Here is a 19082-nt window from a genome sequence, read left to right as displayed (position 1 = left end):
TAGGGAAAAACCAGTAGTCCCCGACGAGGAGGCTGAGATACAGAGTTTTCCTGTTTTTTTAGATATATTTCATCCAATAAACTCTTTTTATTTTCACTCTCATAATGTTCAGCTGTCCAGTAAATATTTAACTAGCAACAGCATTAGAAAAGCCTCCTTTTAAAAGCTCCTCTTTTATTTTTATTTTTCTTTATTTAACGATACCAATTCCTCAGAACTGGAAATCGCAGCACACTGGATCTGCAGGTGAAAGCTGAGATAGGGCGGGGCCCGTCCCAACCCACGCTGTCAGATCCGATTTCGAACCCCAAAATGCGAGTCGCCGCCGTGTCTAGGCAACAGTGGGACCCGCGCGGGGAGCGCAAACCGTACCGTCCTCCTCAAAGAACGATCGGCGAGAGCGGAGCGTCTTCATAGATAGACTCATACAATGCTCACAATCAGCCCCCTCGAGGACTGACTGAGCATGCTCCACTCCCAAACAAGCAACACAAAGCTGATGTGTGTGTCCCCACCCGTATATAACGAGGGCAGGGGACAACACACCGTCTATAATCTTGCTTGCTCGCCATAATAATGATAGATATATTGGGCTTGACAGACAACAATAAATAGACAAGGACAGATATACAGAGAGCGCTTGCTGAAGGTGCAGAAGCTATCGCGGTCTGATTTCAGGGTTGCTTTATAGTTTCCTGGTCTATGACCTCACCTATGTCGTAGCGGGCTTCCATTGGACTGATTTTACACGTGCTTCACGACGTAATCACGCAGAGCGTCCCCACCGCGTCTCAAACGCAGCTCGAGTTCCCTTGAAAGGGAACTGCTCTAGCATGTAATCAGCTGTTTCCATCAAATGACATTTTTGCTACTGTGTAATTGACAACTTTTGTATTACTCATACAGAGAAAGTGTTTTCTCTGACCCTGGAATTGATTTTTTGCAAAAAGAACATGATGAAGAAGAGGCATTGCAAGCAAGGTGTGTACATTATCACTAGTAGTTTGTTTATTTTATTTGCTGATTATCCACAGTATGTAATATAAGTGTGTTTGTCTTTAGTGTATATTCTGATGTGATGCATTCAGCCCATGCCCCTGATGTAATCAACATTTGTCTGTAAAATGAATGTCCCAAGCAGTCAATACACAGTCCATCTATTCTTTCCATTGTATGTTCTACAATCGGAGTCCTGTTTTTTATTTTATTATATTTGTAACGGTGATCAGCTGGAGTGCCCTTGAGAGCCAGCTGAGGGCACTCCACATCAGACTATCATTGTTCACTCACAACTACATTTCCCATAATTCACTGCCTGGACTCATCTCTGATTATCACAATCACCTGTGTCTCATTATATTGTTTAGTTCACCCCATATAAGCCTGGTTCACCTCATCATTCCCTGCGAAGTCTTGTACGTTATTCCACTGCATTGCTGAGCGTTTCATTTGTTTTCTTTGTTCCTGGTTTTTGATCTCTGCCCGTGTCCTGGTTTTCCCATTCCTGCCTCACCCTCTGGATTTGTCTGTTTGTTTGGATTGCCTGCCTGTGTATGACCTTTGCCTGGATTCTGATTACAATTTGGATTAACTTTGATAAACTGCATTTGGATCCTCAAACTTCTTGTCTCTGAGCAGTTCATAACAGAAGACTTCGCCGACATGGATCCAGTAGTTTGTCTCTTCCACCTCCGCCAAGGTAACCGTTCAATTGAGGATTTTGTCGATGAGTTTTGTGAGCCATGGGGTGAACTTTAAAGATGCTGTCCTAAAGGACATTTTTCGCCATGGACTTAATGAGCTTCTTAACTACCTCATGCCTGACAATACCCCTCACTACACTCTAGCTCAATACCTTGAAATTGCCATTCGGTTAAGCTCTGCCCTTCACCACGACATGCCAGAGCTTCCAGCCATCTCCACCACGCCTACCATCAAACCAGCCACCGGATCAGTATACGGATGTCCTGGACTGATTTCCAGCGTGGCCGATTCCCCATTGATACCAGCGCGTGCTGCCGGGAGGGCCATAGTCCAGCCAGAGTCTCGTCCCGCCGAGACTGTCCGACCAAAGCCTTCACCGCTGTCCAGCCCAGAGCCCTCGCCGCTGTCCAGCCCAGAGCCCTCGCCGCTGACGCCGTCCAGCCCAGAGCCCTCGCCGCTGACGCCGTCCAGCCCAGAGCCCTCGCCAGAGACCGTCGAGCCAGAGACCGTCGAGCCAGAGACCGTCCAGCCAGAGACCGTCCAGCCAGAGATTCACGTCAGCCGCGTCCAGCCAGAGCTTCACGTCAGCCGCGTCCAGCCAGAGCTTCACGTCAGCCGCGTCCAGCCAGAGCTTCACGTCAGCCGCGTCCAGCCAGAGCTTCACGTCAGCCGCGTCCAGCCAGAGCTTCACGTCAGCCGCGTCCAGCCAGAGCTTCACGTCAGCCACGTCCAGCCAGAGCTTCACGTCAGCCACGTCCAGCCTGAGCTTCACGTCAGCCACGTCCAGCCAGAGCTTCACGTCAGCCACGTCCAGCCAGAGCTTCACGTCAGCCACGTCCAGCCAGAGCTTCACGTCAGCCACGTCCAGCCAGAGCTTCACGTCAGCCACGTCCAGCCAGAGCTTCACGTCAGCCACGTCCAGCCAGAGCTTCACGTCAACCACCTCAAGCCAGAGCCGAGGCCCTTTTCGCCGCTGGTCCTGCCCAGCTCAAGGCCCTCTTCGCCGCTGGTCCTGCCCAGCGCTCAGTCCTCTTCGCCGCTGGTCCTGCCCAGCTCAAGGCCTTCTTCGCCGCTGGTCCTGCCCAGCTCAAGCCCCTCTTCGCCGCTGGTCCTGCCCAGCTCAAGCCCCTCTTCGCCGCTGGTCCTGCCCAGCTCAAGGCCCTCTTCGCCGCTGGTCCTGCCCAGCGCTCAGTCCTCTTCGCCGCTGGTCCTGCCCAGCTCAAGGCCCTCTTCGTCGCTGGTCCTGCCCAGCTCAAGCCCCTCTTCGCCGCTGGTCCTGCCCAGCTCAAGCCCCTCTTCGCCGCTGGTCCTGCCCAGCTCAAGCCCCTCTTCGCCGCTGGTCCTGCCCAGCTCAAGGCCCTCTTCGCCGCTGGTCCTGCCCAGCTCAAGGCCCTCTTCGCCGCTGGTCCTGCCCAGCTCAAGGCCCTCTTCGCCGCTGGTCCTGCCCAGCGCTCAGTCCTCTTCGCCGCTGGCCCTGCCCAGCTCAAGGCCCTCTTCGCCGCTGGTCCTGCCCAGCTCAAGGCCCTCTTCGCCGCTGGTCCTGCCCAGCGCTCAGTCCTCTTCGCCGCTGGCCCTGCCCAGCTCAAGGCCCTCTTCGCCGCTGGCCCTGCCCAGCTCAAGACCCTCTTCGCCGCTGGCCCTGCCCAGCGCTCAGTCTTCGCCGCTGGTCCTGCCCAGCGCTCAGTCCTCTTCGCCGCCCTCTTCGCCGCTGGTCCTGCCCAGCGCTCAGTCCTCTTCGCCGCTGGTCCCGCCCAGCTCAGAGCCCTCGCCGCTGGTCCCGTCCAGCCCTGAGCTTTCTTCTACCGATCCAGAGACTGTTCAAGTCACGTCTGCCGATCCAGAGACTGTTCAAGTCACGTCTGCCGATCCAGAGACTGTTCAAGTCACGTCTGCCGATCCAGAGACTGTTCAAGTCACGTCTGCCGATCCAGAGACTGTTCAAGTCACGTCTGCCGATCCAGAGACTGTTCAAGTCACGTCTGCCGATCCAGAGACTGTTCAAGTCACGTCTGCCGATCCAGAGACTGTTCAAGTCACGCCTGAACCTGATCGCTCTATGTTTGTTTCTGTGTTTACGTCTGTCCTTGTGGCTGTTTCTGTTCTGGTGTCTGTTCCAGAGCCGGAGCCGGTGTCTGCTGTTCCCGAGCCAGTGTGTGTGTTGTCTGCTGTTCCTGAGCCGGAGCCGGTGTCTGCTGTTCCCGAGCCAGTGTGTGTGTTGTCTGCTGTTCCGGAGCCGGTGTCTGCTGTTCCTGAGCCGGAGCCGGTGTCTGCTGTTCCTGAGCCGGAGCCGGTGTCTGCTGTTCCTGAGCCGGAGCCAGTGTCTGTTCCTGAGCCGGTGTCTGTTCCTGTGCCGTGGCCGCCCGATGGGTCGTCTGCTTCGCCCTGCCCACCTGAACTGCCTGCTCCACCCTGGTCGCCTGCTTCACCCTGGTCGCCTGCACTGCCTGCTCCGCCCTGGTCTCCTGCACATCCTGCTCCGCCCTGGTCTCCTGCACATCCTGCTCCGCCCTGGTCGCCTGCACATCCTGCTCCACACTGGCCTTCCGTCCTGCCGCGGTCTCCGGGTCCACTTCCCCTCCACGGGCCTGGCCCTCCATCCCACCCCCGGGTCCGCCTCCGCTCCACCTCCCTCCTGGAGAATTTTAGGAGCATCTGGAAGCTGCTCCTTTGAGGGGGGGCTATGTAACGGTGATCAGCTGGAGTGCCCTTGAGAGCCAGCTGAGGGCACTCCACATCAGACTATCATTGTTCACTCACAACTACATTTCCCATAATTCACTGCCTGGACTCATCTCTGATTATCACAATCACCTGTGTCTCATTATATTGTTTAGTTCACCCCATATAAGCCTGGTTCACCTCATCATTCCCTGCGAAGTCTTGTACGTTATTCCACTGCATTGCTGAGCGTTTCATTTGTTTTCTTTGTTCCTGGTTTTTGATCTCTGCCCGTGTCCTGGTTTTCCCATTCCTGCCTCACCCTCTGGATTTGTCTGTTTGTTTGGATTGCCTGCCTGTGTATGACCTTTGCCTGGATTCTGATTACAATTTGGATTAACTTTGATAAACTGCATTTGGATCCTCAAACTTCTTGTCTCTGAGCAGTTCATAACAATATTACTATTATTACCAAATGTATAGTCTTTTTACTCATGACTTAAAAACTATACTGAACTGAAGGCTATGTTCCTTGACTATCTTTACTAAGCTGTCTTCCTTTGAAATTTGGTCCAACACATGATTGTTATTGTTAGAGCCATAATTACGTTAATCATTTGTAATATTTTTCCTTGTATTAAGAGTGATTATGTTTTTTGATAAATGCATATTTTGAGTTATTTGTATGGTATCGCGAGATTTGACTCGTTTTACGTGCTACGTACGTGTAATTTTTTGAGGAAGAAAAGGAAAGAAGAAAGGGTTGGTGCTAGACAGTCTTTTGACCGTGAAAAGGATCGAATTCATGTTATTGGAACGTGAATAAGTGTATAATCTTTTTTATTTTTGTTTGTGTATTTGAGTTCTTTTAAAATGTAATCTGGCAACAAAAAGTAAAGTTTACAAGACAGTTTATGGATTCACACCTCAAATCCTTTGTGCTACACCCTTGTAGAAATGGCTAAGAAAGAAAAACGGCTCAGATCCCCATTACAGTTATGTAGGCTATTAGAAGCTAGAATTTGTTTTTGTTTTTTTAAATTCTGATGATCCACTCCATGAGTGCTCCGCTAAATTCCACAAAACTAACAAGTGTAATTTAATTGTTTCATTACAGCTTTACATCTATGCTAATTAGCGAGAAGTCATTGCAAATGGATGACAATCAAGCAAATGTCCTGATGAACACTGTGTAAGTAAAAATATAGTTTATGTTACTATATATTTAGCAGATAGTTATTTAGGTTTACCAATACTCACAGTCAGTCCTGTCAATTAATCTTTTAGAAAGTATAGATTGGGATAATGAAATGGATATGCCATCAAAACATGGGGATGCCTATGATGTTGATGACAGTTCAGATGAGGAATATGTGCCACCTTTATGTGTGCGGTATGTTTTTTTGATTATTTATTAACCCTCTACTGCACGGTGTTGCCATATGGCAACATACCCTTTCTTTGGACATTTCTTGAAATTTGAAAATAAATATGAGCTCTGATTAATCTTAAATTCATGGTAGAACCAGGTGGTAACCAATGATATGCTTTGATGACATCACGACACTACACACACCCTTGCAACGTCATTCTTTTCACACACTTTTGATGACTCCAGCTGCTGAAAAAGTGCTTGTGTATATGTGAAGATTTTCCTCATTTTTTTCATATTTCTTCGGAATAAAAAAATACATCAAGCATCTGGGGTAAGTTCTAATCTTATTTCAATCATTGTCACATTGTTTTGATACTGTAGGATTACAAATTTTATTTAAATGTTTAATTGAGCTTCCAATACAATAGTATAGAAACTGAGAAAGTTTATTAGTGTGAATTTTGTATCTAAGGTAAATGATGTCACAAACCTGCCTGTTCCTGTCTGTCCAGCTCTCTATTGTAAGCAGAGCACTGAGACTATCACCTTCTGTCTTTATGCACTGCCTGGCCATTAAGATAATGTGAAGGTATCGGTGCAGAGTCTGGCTGATTGGATTAGGATATTTACATTACACTGTTATGCTGATTGGATTAGGATTGGTAACACTCTCAGTCTAGGGCACATTCCTTAACCGGTATGCCTCATTTACATGCTATTGTTTCAGAGTGCCTCCACCTTTAGGTAACTCCTCCCCCTGAAAGGGTATATGAACTAAATGTATACTGCCTTAGTTAGACTTGATTGAGATGACTACAGCGACGCAATAAAGAACTTATACCTCAACAATCTCCTGGTCTGCAACTCTATCTTTTCTACACTTGAGAAGAAAAAGTTCACAACAGAGGGTGCCGTGACCCGGGTGGAGAAACTGAAACTCAACAAAGACTGAATTCCAGACTGAATCTTGAAACTCCAAGCTCAAAAAAGAATCTCAACAAAGAATGAACTTCTGACTGAATTCCAGACTGAATTTTGAAACTTCAAGCTCAACAAAGATTTCAACAAAGAATTATCTTTCTGACTGAGTTCCAGACGGAATCTTTCCGTACAACTAAAGATTTGGTGAGTTTCACTCTATTCAAAGAACAACTGAAGACCAGTACAAATTTGTCATTCCTCTGCGCCGCCAGAGAAGAAGTTAACAGACAGCTGTAGGGTTTGTTAACTAAAGTTATCCTCTAAAGTTGCTTTTAGAGATGAAATGTATCCTCTGTTTTTCAGGCAGGGAAGATTAACGTACATGTTAATATTGCTTATCCTCTAAAGTTTCTGTTAGAGATGAAAGTGATCCTCTGTTGTCAGGCAGGGAAGAATTTAGCATTACGTGTTATTATTTGGTGATCCTCTGTTTCAGGCAGGGAAGTTTAGCATTACGTTCTAGTTATTTTGTTTTTGTTTTTTGGTGATCCTCTGTCCACAGAGTAGAATTAGCATTATGTGCTAGTTATTTGTTTTTTTTTTGTTGTTCATCCTCTGTTCACAGAAAAGGTAAGCATTACTTGCTAATATTTGCTATCCTCTGTTTTAAGCAGAGAAGAATTGTTTTTATCCTCTGTAAAGTTAGGGAAGACTTATCCTCTGCTTTACCAGGGAAGGTGATACATCCTCTGTGTAGTCATAGAAGATTAATCCTCTGTTCAACAAGGGACGTTTAACAACAGTTACAACAGTTAATAGTTTAAACTGTTAACAGTAGTTTGTCCTCTACTTTTTTATTTAAGAAGGTTCATCCTCTGTTTAATCAGGAAAATTTAACAACTGTTAAAAGTGTGTTAGCAAAGTGGTTTACCCTCTGCTTTGCCAGGGAATTGTTTTATCCTCTATAAAGTTAGGGAAGATTAGCATCAAGTGCTAATATATTGTACCCTCTGTTTTCAGGCAGGGAAGATTCACGTACATGTTAATATTGTTTTATCCTCTGCTTTGCTAGGGAAGTGGAAAAAGTTTTTTTCAGGCAGGGAAGATTTTAGTATAAATTGCTAATATTTTGTGTGTTGCCCTTTGCTCTGGGCAAGGAAGGTTAACTGTGTTATCGAGTGTAGCCTCTTTTGATCAGAGAAGATTTAGTGTTTTTGTTTGTTTTATCCTCTAAAAGTTAAGAAGGTGAAAGATCCTTTGCATTTTTCTTTTAGGGAAGATTAGCGTAACATGCTAATAGTTTGTGATGTGTTGGTAACAAGGAAGTTTAACAATAGTTGATTTGTGTTAATAAGCGTACCCTCTGTGATCAGAGAAGTTTAGTGTTTGTTTGTGTGGTAACAAAGAAATCCACAAAATGATTAAGAAAAGTGCTAGACTAATCTCCACAACTAAAAAAGGTGGTCTTGCTACTCCTTTATGGTCAGATAGCGAATTTAAAACACTGTTAGGAGAACAGATGGACTCCATAGTGACTGAGTCAGTCAGATTGGATTTGAGAAAGAAATTTGGTATTCACCCAGAAAAAGTATGGTCTATTGAAGAATGCAAGAAGGTGTTGGGTGCATGTATCAGAAAGAAAAACATGAAAGGCATAATATGTTGCCATAGAGAATATAGCTTATCCATTGCACAAGAACAAACTAGGTGTATTGATAAGTTAAATGAACAAAACAAACAATTGCAGACTCAAGTGTCGTGTTTCAAGACTAAGGTGAGCCATAACAAGGCCTCAACCAAATGTGACTCAGAAGACCAACAGTCAGATGAAACTTATCCTGACTTACAAGCATTCTTTGAAACAGATGTAGACATCCCATCAGTAACTGATAAGCCTGTAGATTCAGTAAAGGTATGTGTCGCAAGAAGATCTCAGGGAATTGAGAGAACTGAAAGTGTTCCTCCCAACTCTGCTGTTGTCCAAAACCAAACTGTTGCCAAAGCACTCGGACCTAGAGACATAGAAAGACTATCCCAAAGCTTACCTTCAGTACGCACAGATTTTTCTGAATTTAGAAGGGCATTGATCAGTAAAATGCGTCTTTACGACATGTCGTTGGCAGAAGTCACACAGCTGATGTCACAAATTCTAACTGAATCTGAATTCAACAGTTTTGAGTCTGCTGTTACTTCTGAACTACAACATGCCAGAAAAGATGAATTGAGAGAGGGAGTTCTGAAAGCGTTGAAGAACATTGTTGGACCCAAAATTGACTGGTCGAAGATCACTAGTTCTTTACAGAAGAAGGGTGAAACTGTTAGTGAGTACACTGAAAGATTTTGCCAGTCAGCAGCAGCATACAGTGGTATAACTGACACTTCAGAGAAGGTGCTAGAAGATAATGGTCCCCTAGTTCGCACATGGTTTGATGGTCTGTTGTCAGAACATAGAAAAGCATTGCCTTTCTTAGACTTAACATGGTCCACTAGAACCATACAAAAAAACTTGGAGAGGTTAGCTACTTGGGAAAGAGATTCTGATGTCAAGGCAAGAGTAAAAATTGCAGCAGCATCCTTTAAGGTCAACACAGAGAAGCAACAGAAACGCAAATGTCCTAAGAGAGAGGGCAGCAGTTGTTATTACTGTGGTAAACATGGGCATTGGGGAAAGGAGTGTAGGAAAAACAAAAAGAACTTTAAACAAGTAAACAATGTTACTCAGCTCCTATTCAGTCTGCTTGCTACTCTGAAGCAGCCCGTCCCCTCGTCATTAAACTCGTTGGGCAGCTTGTTGATGTGTTAACCATTTGGGCTGTGAGTGCTTAATTTCCCCAGTAACTTCCAACAAAGATGAAAGACTTATTTTTGTTTAATAGAACAAAAGGAAAGTGACTGTCTTACCCTTCCTTTGGGGAACACCAAGTTAAGAAGACGCACAGCCTTAAATGTTATGCTACAGCACAGGCCCTTCATCAGTAATGATGTTAGGTCAGACTGTAAATGTAAAATGCCTTCATGCAGTGTCCACACTGATGAATGAAACAAAAGAAACTTCTGTCACCTTCTCCCATTGGGGAAATTGGTTAGCAACTCTCACAACTCCTAACATTGTCTTACAGCGTGCACCTGTCACAAATCCATCCTCATGTATGATGTCTGCTATGACTGAAGTTTTGTTAGAGGATGAAGGAGAAATTACTCACGATTGTGTTATGCTTACATATACACCTATGAGTGAAGTAAAAGAAAAAGGTAACAGACGAGCAGGTTATGCAGTAATGTCCACCACGGAAGTGTTAGCTTCAGGACGTCTTCCAGATCATTTTTCAGCTCAAGCTGCAGAACTAGTAGCCCTAACAAGAGCATGCACGTTAGCTTCAGTATCAGTTGCTATTATCTACACAGATTCCAGATATGGTTTTGGGGTAATTCATGATTTTGGTGTAATTTGGCAAACCAGGCAGCTTCTAACTTTTCAATGAAACTTCCAAAGAAATTAGCAGTGATCAAAGTGAAAGCACATCTCACAACTAATACTACGGAAGCTAAAGGTAATGCTCTTGCTGATATGGCAGCTAAACAGGCTTGTTTCCATGCAACTGTACAAGTGTGTTCAGGTAGTGCAGCACAGAAGAAAATGATGCCTCCTGAATCAATAATTGATCTGTACAAAGACGTTTCCTCCATTAGAACCAAAGTGACATGGGCCACATCAAGTGATGTTGATTAAAGCAGCTGCAGTATTGTGTCAGGGAAGGAAAACCTGGACTCATGTGTCACACTGTAAGGTTCTTCCTGCTCCAACAGGGATAGGATAGGACACGAACCAGTGAGGAGCCGAGGGAAGAACCGATTGCAACAGGCGTCGGGAGCCAACCCTTCAGTGAAGATTCCCTCATAGGCCCTATCCTAGTCCATCCTTACCTCACTGTTCCTTAGGTGTCAAAGGTTTAAGAAATAGGGAAAGATGGAACAACAATAGCAGACTCGGAAAATTTACCGCCCTAGTGTTTGAACCAATACTGCTCTACTGTCGAGCAGACTCAGAAAAGTACAACCCTAGAACAAATACTGCTCTCCTGTCTTTTGTTTTCTTTCTTACTCTGTGCAGATACCACTGATGACTTCCCGAGACCCATACGCACTGACCTCGTCATCTGCGTATGAAGCCACAAGAAAACCTCAAGAAACAACTTGACCCACTTCCGAGCCAACTATCACAAAAGGATAAAGAAAAGAAAAAGAAAAAAATACACAACGCAGAAACTACGAAACCTTCAGTCATCCATTGACATGATCAAGATTGTCCTACTACTACACATCATGAAGATCGCACAAAGTCCGGACTCCAGAAACAACATATTCTTAGAGCTGATGAATATGTCACAAATGCCTTGTTTGCTGGAAAGAAAGTGTGCACTTGTGCACAAACATGTTGGTCCAACAAGACATTCTTGATCTTTCAGCAAAATTACACCAAGATGACTGAAGATAATTCTTCATGGTTCAGAAACTTGATTGATCACGAGAAAATCACAGTTCCAACCAGAAAAGACTCACGGACCCTAATTGCATGTTTTGTTTCTGTGTCAACATGCAATTACAGAAAAACAAACACAGAACATGCCTTATGTGCCTGTAACTAACACAAGTTGCAAGAATGAATTTTTAATTTGATTAAATTTGTATATAATGTGAGAGTTATTTAGAACTCTCAAAGGGGGAAATGTAGGATTACAAATTTTATTTAAATGTTTAATTGAGCTTCCAATACAATAGTATAGAAACTGAGAAAGTTTATTAGTGTGAATTTTGTATCTAAGGTAAATGATGTCACAAACCTGCCTGTTCCTGTCTGTCCAGCTCTCTATTGTAAGCAGAGCACTGAGACTATCCCCTTTTGTCTTTATGCACTGCCTGGCCATTAAGATAATGTGAAGGTATCGGTGCAGAGTCTGGCTGATTGGATTAGGATATTTACATTACACTGTTATGCTGATTGGATTAGGATTGGTAACACTCTCAGTCTAGGGCACATTCCTTAACCGGTATGCCTCATTTACATGCTATTGTTTCAGAGTGCCTCCACCTTTAGGTAACTCCTCCCCCTGAAAGGGTATATGAACTAAATGTATACTGCCTTAGTTAGACTTGATTGAGTTGACTACAGCGACGCAATAAAGAACTTATACCTCAACAATCTCCTGGTCTGCAACTCTATCTTTTCTACACTTGAGAAGAAAAAGTTCACAACAATACTTATATTACCTTTTTATTTAATAAAATAGGTATGTTGCCATATGGCAACATTGTGCGGTAATGGAACAATATTTTGCCCATTCTAATGCAGAGTGGCTTTGTATGAATGACAATGTATGGATGCACTGATATAGTTGGATGGTTGTATTCTACTCATATATTTATATATATTTTTATATATTTATAAAGTAAAGTAAAAGTAAATTATAAAAGTAAAATATATATCCGTCTTGACCGCTTTGATCACTGGCCAGAGATGGGTGCACCAAAAGTAAGGTGCAAGAATCCTGGCTGCAAGGGCATCGTCAGAGGGGTTTGCTCTAAGTGCAAGGTGCACCTCTGCTTAAAAGGTGGGGTATGTGATTTGCAAAACGGCCGGCAGATTTTGAAAATACACAACTCAAAATGTCCTACCTTCTTTCCTCCAAAGCTGGCCCTGACTCCACCCACTCGAAGAGGGGCATGGGGGAGGGGGGTATGGTACGACCGTTTGATTGACGCACTTACTGTCCAATGATTCTAGGTGGTCTTGGAAATGATTGGCTGTTTTTCGAGTTTTTTCGAGTTTTTCGAGTCCTGCCCGTTCCACAGATGATTAAATTTTTTAATTTTCATGTCAGTGCTTCTAACTCAGTGGCTGTAAGTGGGTTAGGAATAGGATTTCAAGTGATTTTGAAAAAATGGTCAAAAAAGAAAATCACATACCCCACCTTTAACAGAGAGAACAACTGCTTTAAGGCGTTTCACATCGAGTAGTTTCTCTTGAACAGTTCTTATGAGTTTGCGTCAGATGTTTTGTAAATATTGCTGAAATAATCGTTTCACATTGAGTTGTTTCACTTGAACAGTTCTTATGAGTTTGCGTCAGATGTTTTGTAAATGTTGTTGAAATAATACTTTGAAAATTAGTTTCATATTTTGTACACAAAGCTCTTGAAAACATTTTAAATAATAAAAACAATTTCATTTCTAAAAGACAGGTCTGTAATCATCTATGAATTTCATTTCATTTTGGGAGAAAACGCACCAGGCTGTTCCATTGTCGCACAATGTTGCCATATAGCAACGCACCCAAAAGTACCCCCCCCCCCCCCCCCCCCCAAAAAAAAGAAATGTTAATTTGAGTCTATTTTATATATAAAAAAACACTGTAAAATTTTTTTCCATGATTGCATAATAATGCGTGCAGTAGAGGGTTAATTTAAAACAAAAAAGTGATATATTTATTTCAGTTTGATATAGGAAATGCTCAACATTGTGATTGTGTTTATTTTATTTTATTTTGTTTTTTTTTCCAGATTGTAAGGTTCACAAAGTATTCCTTTCAACATTGATGAGTTCCCTGTGATTGGGCTCGATGAAACTGTGCATGACGAAGTGGATTGTACCGAGTCTGTTGATGAGCCCTTCACCGAGCATGAACAAATTATATGTGAAGATGACCTTGTGAGGAAGCATGCTTCCATTGTCTATGATGACAATTTGAAACTGCTTGCAAATTTTCTTCAGTTACCATTGAATGCATGTACTTTCAAAGAACACACCCTAAATAAAACATTTGATGCTGCTCCATTGTAAGACTGCTACAGTCTTACAATGGTTAATACTGCTGGTTATTGTCTTGTAACTAATAATTCACAGAGTAGTTTAAAGAATTTAGGATAGATGTTTGACAATTTTCAGTTCTCAATGTTTTTTTAGTTTTGTTCCAGAGGTCAAAATGTTTGGACATGGAATTCACAACCAAAATTCAAATATGGCTTGCAAGGAGGGGATTTCATGCTGGCAAGCAACATCTTGCTTTCTGGCAACAACTATGCCAAGATAAAACTTCTTTTCCAGTTAATGAACATGGGCATTGTTGCCAAAAACACATTTTACAGTATTCAAAATGAATACTACATAAATGCTGTAAAGGAATTCTGTACCATTAAAAAAGCTGAGGTGATTCAGCGCCATCAGTCCAAAGATGAGGTTGTTGTGCACAGTACTGCACTTATACCACTATGGAAAATGAATCAAAGGACATAGTTCATGTGGTAACAATAGATAAAAGAGAGACCCAGAGAAACTCTGTTATCATGGAAAAAAGAGCTTTTATTCAGACTGTTGACCAGCTTTCCACAGAACTGAATCTGAAGGAGATAGTTACAGATGCACACAGGCAGATATCTGCTTTGATGGGTAAGTAATGTCTACCATTTGTAATACATAACGCTATGAAATTTATTTAAATCTGAGGTGTCCAAACACAGTCCTGGAGGGCCACTGTCCTGCAGAGTTTAGCTGCAACCTCAATTAACCACACTTCTGAACCAGCTTATAAATATCTAACTAGGCACACTAGAAACTTCCAGGCAGGTGTTTTGGACCTATTTGGAGTTAAACACTGCAAGACCATGGACCTCCAGGACAGAGATTTGATACTTGTTCTGAAGGCAAATATTGTTAATATTACATACTGTTATTATGTGATGTGTGCAGACCCAGTGAAAGGCAGATACAAGGATAATGGGATTGTACATTCTCTGGACATGTGGCATGGAGAGAATAACCTTGCAAAAAGACTACATGCTGTAAGTGTTGCAGTGCTGTGTAAGTTCTTTAGTCACATTGTTGTTCACAAAACGGGTTACTAAAGTGCTTTTTTATTTTATTTTATGTAGGCCGGGATGATAGCTGGCCAGCACATCATTTTAATCTGGATAAAAGACATTGTAAACCATTTCTGGTTTTGTTGTAAAGCAGCAGATAATAGAGAACAGTTCATGTTAGGACATATGTTATTTTTTTTCCCTCTTCATAATAGTATTAGTATTAGTTAGTATGAATGACAGTATTTTTTAATTTTTTTTAGGGTCTTTGGACTGGTGTGCTTCATCATGTGATTAACAAGCATACATGGGCATTTGGACAATGTCAACATGGCAGTGTCGATTCTTACCACAGTAAGGATTGGATGAAACCTGGCTCTGTTGCACATGAGGCCTTGTCCAGGATTGTACTTGATGCAAGATGGCATAAAGGAATTGATAAGTATCTTAGATTCAGGTAATAATGTACTTATGTATCATTTTGCAATAAGTTTGTCTATTATGAACTTTATCTTCTTCACAGTCGTTTATTTACATTTATTGTTAAAGGTCAATAGATAATCTATGTTTGTGTTTTATATGTAACTACAGGACAACTGCTGATCTAGAGTCATTTAAAAATCACATTTTGATGTACGCCAGCAAGAGATTTGCATTTTCGCCACCTGTCTATGAGGCCAGAACCTTACTTGCTGCGCTGGACTACAATCATCACAATCATCGTCCAGTATTGGTGAATGCAGAGGGCAACAAAATGTGAGTAATCTTCAATGGTAAAAGGTCTATAATAGATGTATTGTGGCCTATAACAGGTCAAAATGATCTTTTGATTTAACTCTGCCTTCATGTCTTAGGTACAGGAGGCTGTACAACAAAAAATCTAAAAGGTGGTGTGTTTATGCATTAAAAACTTCTCTGGTTATGACTATAACCCTTGTTCCCTGAGAAGGGAACGAGACACTGCGTCGAGAATCGACACTTTGGGGACGCTCCCTTAGCGGGCGCCTCTGAAGTAAGAATGAAACTAATCCAATCCTGATTGGTGTTGCGTCGTGACGTAACATGTGACGGCATAACCGGATGCATAAAAGTGACGCTGACACACACACACATCAGCTCCGCGGTGAAGCAAGACGCTCTAAGGCCTCGAGGGGCGTGGCAGGACGACGCAGTGTCTCGTTCTCTTCTCAGGGAACAAGGGTTATAGTCATAACCCGAGACCCTCCTTTTACATCATCTGATCAGCAAAAACTTAATCTGCTCTGCCCTGTTCGGCCTTTAGATGCTTACGTCCACAGAGCTGCCCTGTGGAGAAAATCAGAACAGCTGTTCGTTTGTTTTGGACCACCTAAGAAGGGGTCCCCAGTGTCTAAGCAGAGGATGAGCAAGTGGGTGGTTGAGGCCATCTCACTTGCCTATGAGTCGGTTGGTCAGCCTTCACCTTTGGCTGTCCGAGCTCACTCTACCAGGAGTATGGCGGCTTCCAAAGCCTTATTGTCAGGAGTCTCCCTCCAGGACGTTTGTGATGTGGCAGGCTGGTCCTCACCGCATACTTTCGTCAGGTTTTATGACCTAGACCTCAGCTCCACCCCTGGGGCGCAGGTGCTTTCGGCTGAATTTAATCTTTGATTCACACAGTCGGTCACTTGCTCTTATGGCGACGTGGGTATTAGCGTTCCCGCAGCGTTTCACGCAGCTCGACGTTCCTGAAAGGGAACGTCCCGGGTTACGTATGTAACCCTAGTTCCCTGAAGGAACGAGACGCTGCGTGTCGTTGCCATACTCCCGGCATTCCCTTGATCGACTTGCTTCAGACTTTTTCCAGAAGCTGTCGCCATTGTCTTCAGGGGTGTGCTTTATAGTTTCCTGGTCGATGACGTCACTCGTGACGTTCCGTCTCGCCATTGGGCTGATTCCATACGTGCTTCATAACATGTGACGGCATAACCGGATGCATAATAGTGACGATGACACATACACACCCACATCAGCTTTCGCTCTTCAGCAAGCGCTCTCTGTGAAACTGTCTGTCTTATTTGGTGTTGTTTGTCTGTGCAAAGCTCTATATTATGGCGAGTGAATAATACACTAAATGTGTGCACCCCTGCCCAAGATTATATGCCACGGCTGCCTGTGCACACTGTGAAGCACTTCCTATTAGAGTGCTGCGTTCCAGCTTGGCTATATTATTTCCTGATGATGGCCAGGCTCGCGATCCCCACGATTCGGGTCCCGCGTCCGTCGAGCTATCTGTTTATAAGGAAGTAGATGTGCTCAGAATCGGGAACGAGCAACATGAGTCACTCTCGCCGGGTTATATTTCTGCTTATGTAGAGCTCGTGGAGGTTGTGATGCGTGCTGTGGCCAGACTAAATAAATAAATAAATAAATAATATATATATATATATATATATATATATATATATATATAATATATAAAATATATCAGCTGGCCACAAAATAAGCAGGATGGTCTTACTGTTTTTCCCAGATCTTTATAAATACATATATATATATATATATATATATATGTAGATCCTGGTAAAAACCCCACTCTTTCACATCTCACCACACTCGCAGGTTTATGTTTCTGCTTATGTAGAGCTCGTGGAGGTTGTGATGCATTCTGTGGCCAGACTAATATATATATATATATATATATATATATATATATATATATATATATATATATATATATATATATATATATATATAAAATATATCAGCTGGCCACAAAATAAGCAGGATGGTCCCCGTCAAAATGAACTAGACGAGAGATTCCTGCAGCACCGCTCACAACCTCAGAGCCGGGGCTTACTGTTTTTCCCAGATCTTTATAAAATACATATATATATATATATATATATATATATATATATATATATGTAGATCCTGGTAAAAACCCCACTCTTTACGTATCTCACCACAATCGCAGGTTTATTTTTCTGTTTATGTAGAGCTCGTGGAGGTTGTGATGCGTTCTGTGGCCAGACTAAATAAATAAATAAATATATATATATATATATATATATATATATATATAAAATATATCAGCTGGCCACAAAATATGCAGGATGGTCCCCGTCAAAATGAACTAGACGAGAGATTCCTGCAGCACCGTTCACAACCTCAGAGCCGGGGCTTACTGTTTTTCCCAGATCTTTATAAAAAATATATATGTAGATCCTGGGAAAAAAAACATCTCGGGTTATGACTATAACCCTTGTTCCCTGAGAAGGGAACGAGACACTGCGTCAAGAATCGACACTTTGGGGACGCTCCCTTAGCGTGCGCCTCTGAAGTAAGAATGAAACTAATCCAATCCTGATTGGTGTTGCGTCGTGATGTAACATGTGACGGCATAACCGGATGCATAAAAGTGACGCTGACACACACACACATCAGCTCCGTGATGAAGCAAGACGCTCTAAGGCCTCGAGGGGCGTGGCAGGACGACGCAGTGTCTCGTTCCCTTCTCAGGGAACAAGGGTTATAGTCATAACCCGAGACGTTCCCTTTCGAGGGAACTCAACACTGCGTCGAGAATCGACACTTGGGGGAACGAATGCCCACTAAGACAGGCCGAAAACAGGCCTGCCCCGGAGTGAAACTGATTCAGGCACTCAGCTAGGACGAGAGCACATGTGCGCCAAGCGTACTAGGGAGGTGCAGACTATAGAACCTAACAAAAGTGTGTGGGGTAGCCCAACCGGCTGCCTCACAGATCTCCTTGATGGGAACTCCCGAAAGGAGGGCCCTAGAGGACGCCATGCCTCTAGTAGAATGAGCCCTAACGGCCAAAGGTGAAGGGAAATTCCGCACCTTGTAGGCCTACTTATGGTTTGTATAGCCGGGAGCCCCTAATAGGTGATCCAAAACACACTACAGTAGGTCCGACCTCCTCCAAGAAGAGGACCTCTCAAGGTGATACTCGGAACTCTGACTGGCAGAGCAAGGAACCTCTCCTTTTCTGCCGACACATGAGGTGGAGGATGAAATACTTGCAGGACCATGGACCTAGCCATGATAAATTGCACTTAAGGCACATAGCTGGGTCTCGGATGCAGGATGGCCTTAACTCCGCCGGGGGCACACTCCAAGCAACTGGCGATAATGCCAGGGCTTGGAGATCTCCCAGTCTCTTTAAAGAAATAGCTAAGAGAAAGGCTATCTTGAACGTGAGGTCCTAGGCGAAGCCGACTGGAGGTATTCGAAGGGAGCCAGGGATAGCCCTTCGAGAACCACCGCCAGGTCCCAGGAAGGAACCCTGGACCTGACTGTCGGTCTCATCCTCCAATACCATGGAGAAATAGTATGACCAGTTGGTGCCTCCCTAAAGGCCCAACATTTAGTGGTGCATGGAACGCCGCAATGGCAGCCACGTACACCCTACGTGTGGAAGGGGAGAGATTCGCAGAGAAACAATCTTGAAGAAACTCCAGAACTGAAGCCATTGGGCAGTTAACTGGGCCTAACTCAAGTTCTCTACACCAAGTAGAAAAATATTTCACTTTAGGCCATATAATCTCATAGTAGACGGAGCCCTAGAGATAAGTATGGTTTCGACCACC

The 19082-nt window shown here is 43.6% G+C and overlaps 2 long non-coding RNA genes across 2 annotated transcripts; both read left to right on the top strand.

Moving 5' to 3' along the window:
* The first annotated feature begins 885 nt into the window (after window positions 1–885).
* LOC143697023 (uncharacterized) lies at window positions 886–13442 on the top strand. The gene is made up of 4 exons (XR_013186135.1): window positions 886–981; window positions 5480–5554; window positions 5654–5755; window positions 13216–13442. It is a non-coding gene; the product is annotated as an uncharacterized LOC143697023 (long non-coding RNA).
* Window positions 13443–14779: 1337 nt separating this feature from the next.
* Window positions 14780–15422, top strand: LOC143697147 (uncharacterized). The gene is made up of 3 exons (XR_013186191.1): window positions 14780–14968; window positions 15103–15267; window positions 15366–15422. It is a non-coding gene; the product is annotated as an uncharacterized LOC143697147 (long non-coding RNA).
* The last annotated feature ends 3660 nt before the right edge of the window (window positions 15423–19082 follow it).

Source organism: Siphateles boraxobius, unplaced genomic scaffold, assembly GCF_051911475.1.
Source record: "Siphateles boraxobius isolate OS27281-9 unplaced genomic scaffold, OSU_SipBor_1 31, whole genome shotgun sequence".
NCBI classification, from domain to species: domain Eukaryota; kingdom Metazoa; phylum Chordata; class Actinopteri; order Cypriniformes; family Leuciscidae; genus Siphateles; species Siphateles boraxobius.
Note: the sequence above shows the minus strand (reverse complement) of the source record. Positions and strands in the feature narration are given on the sequence as shown.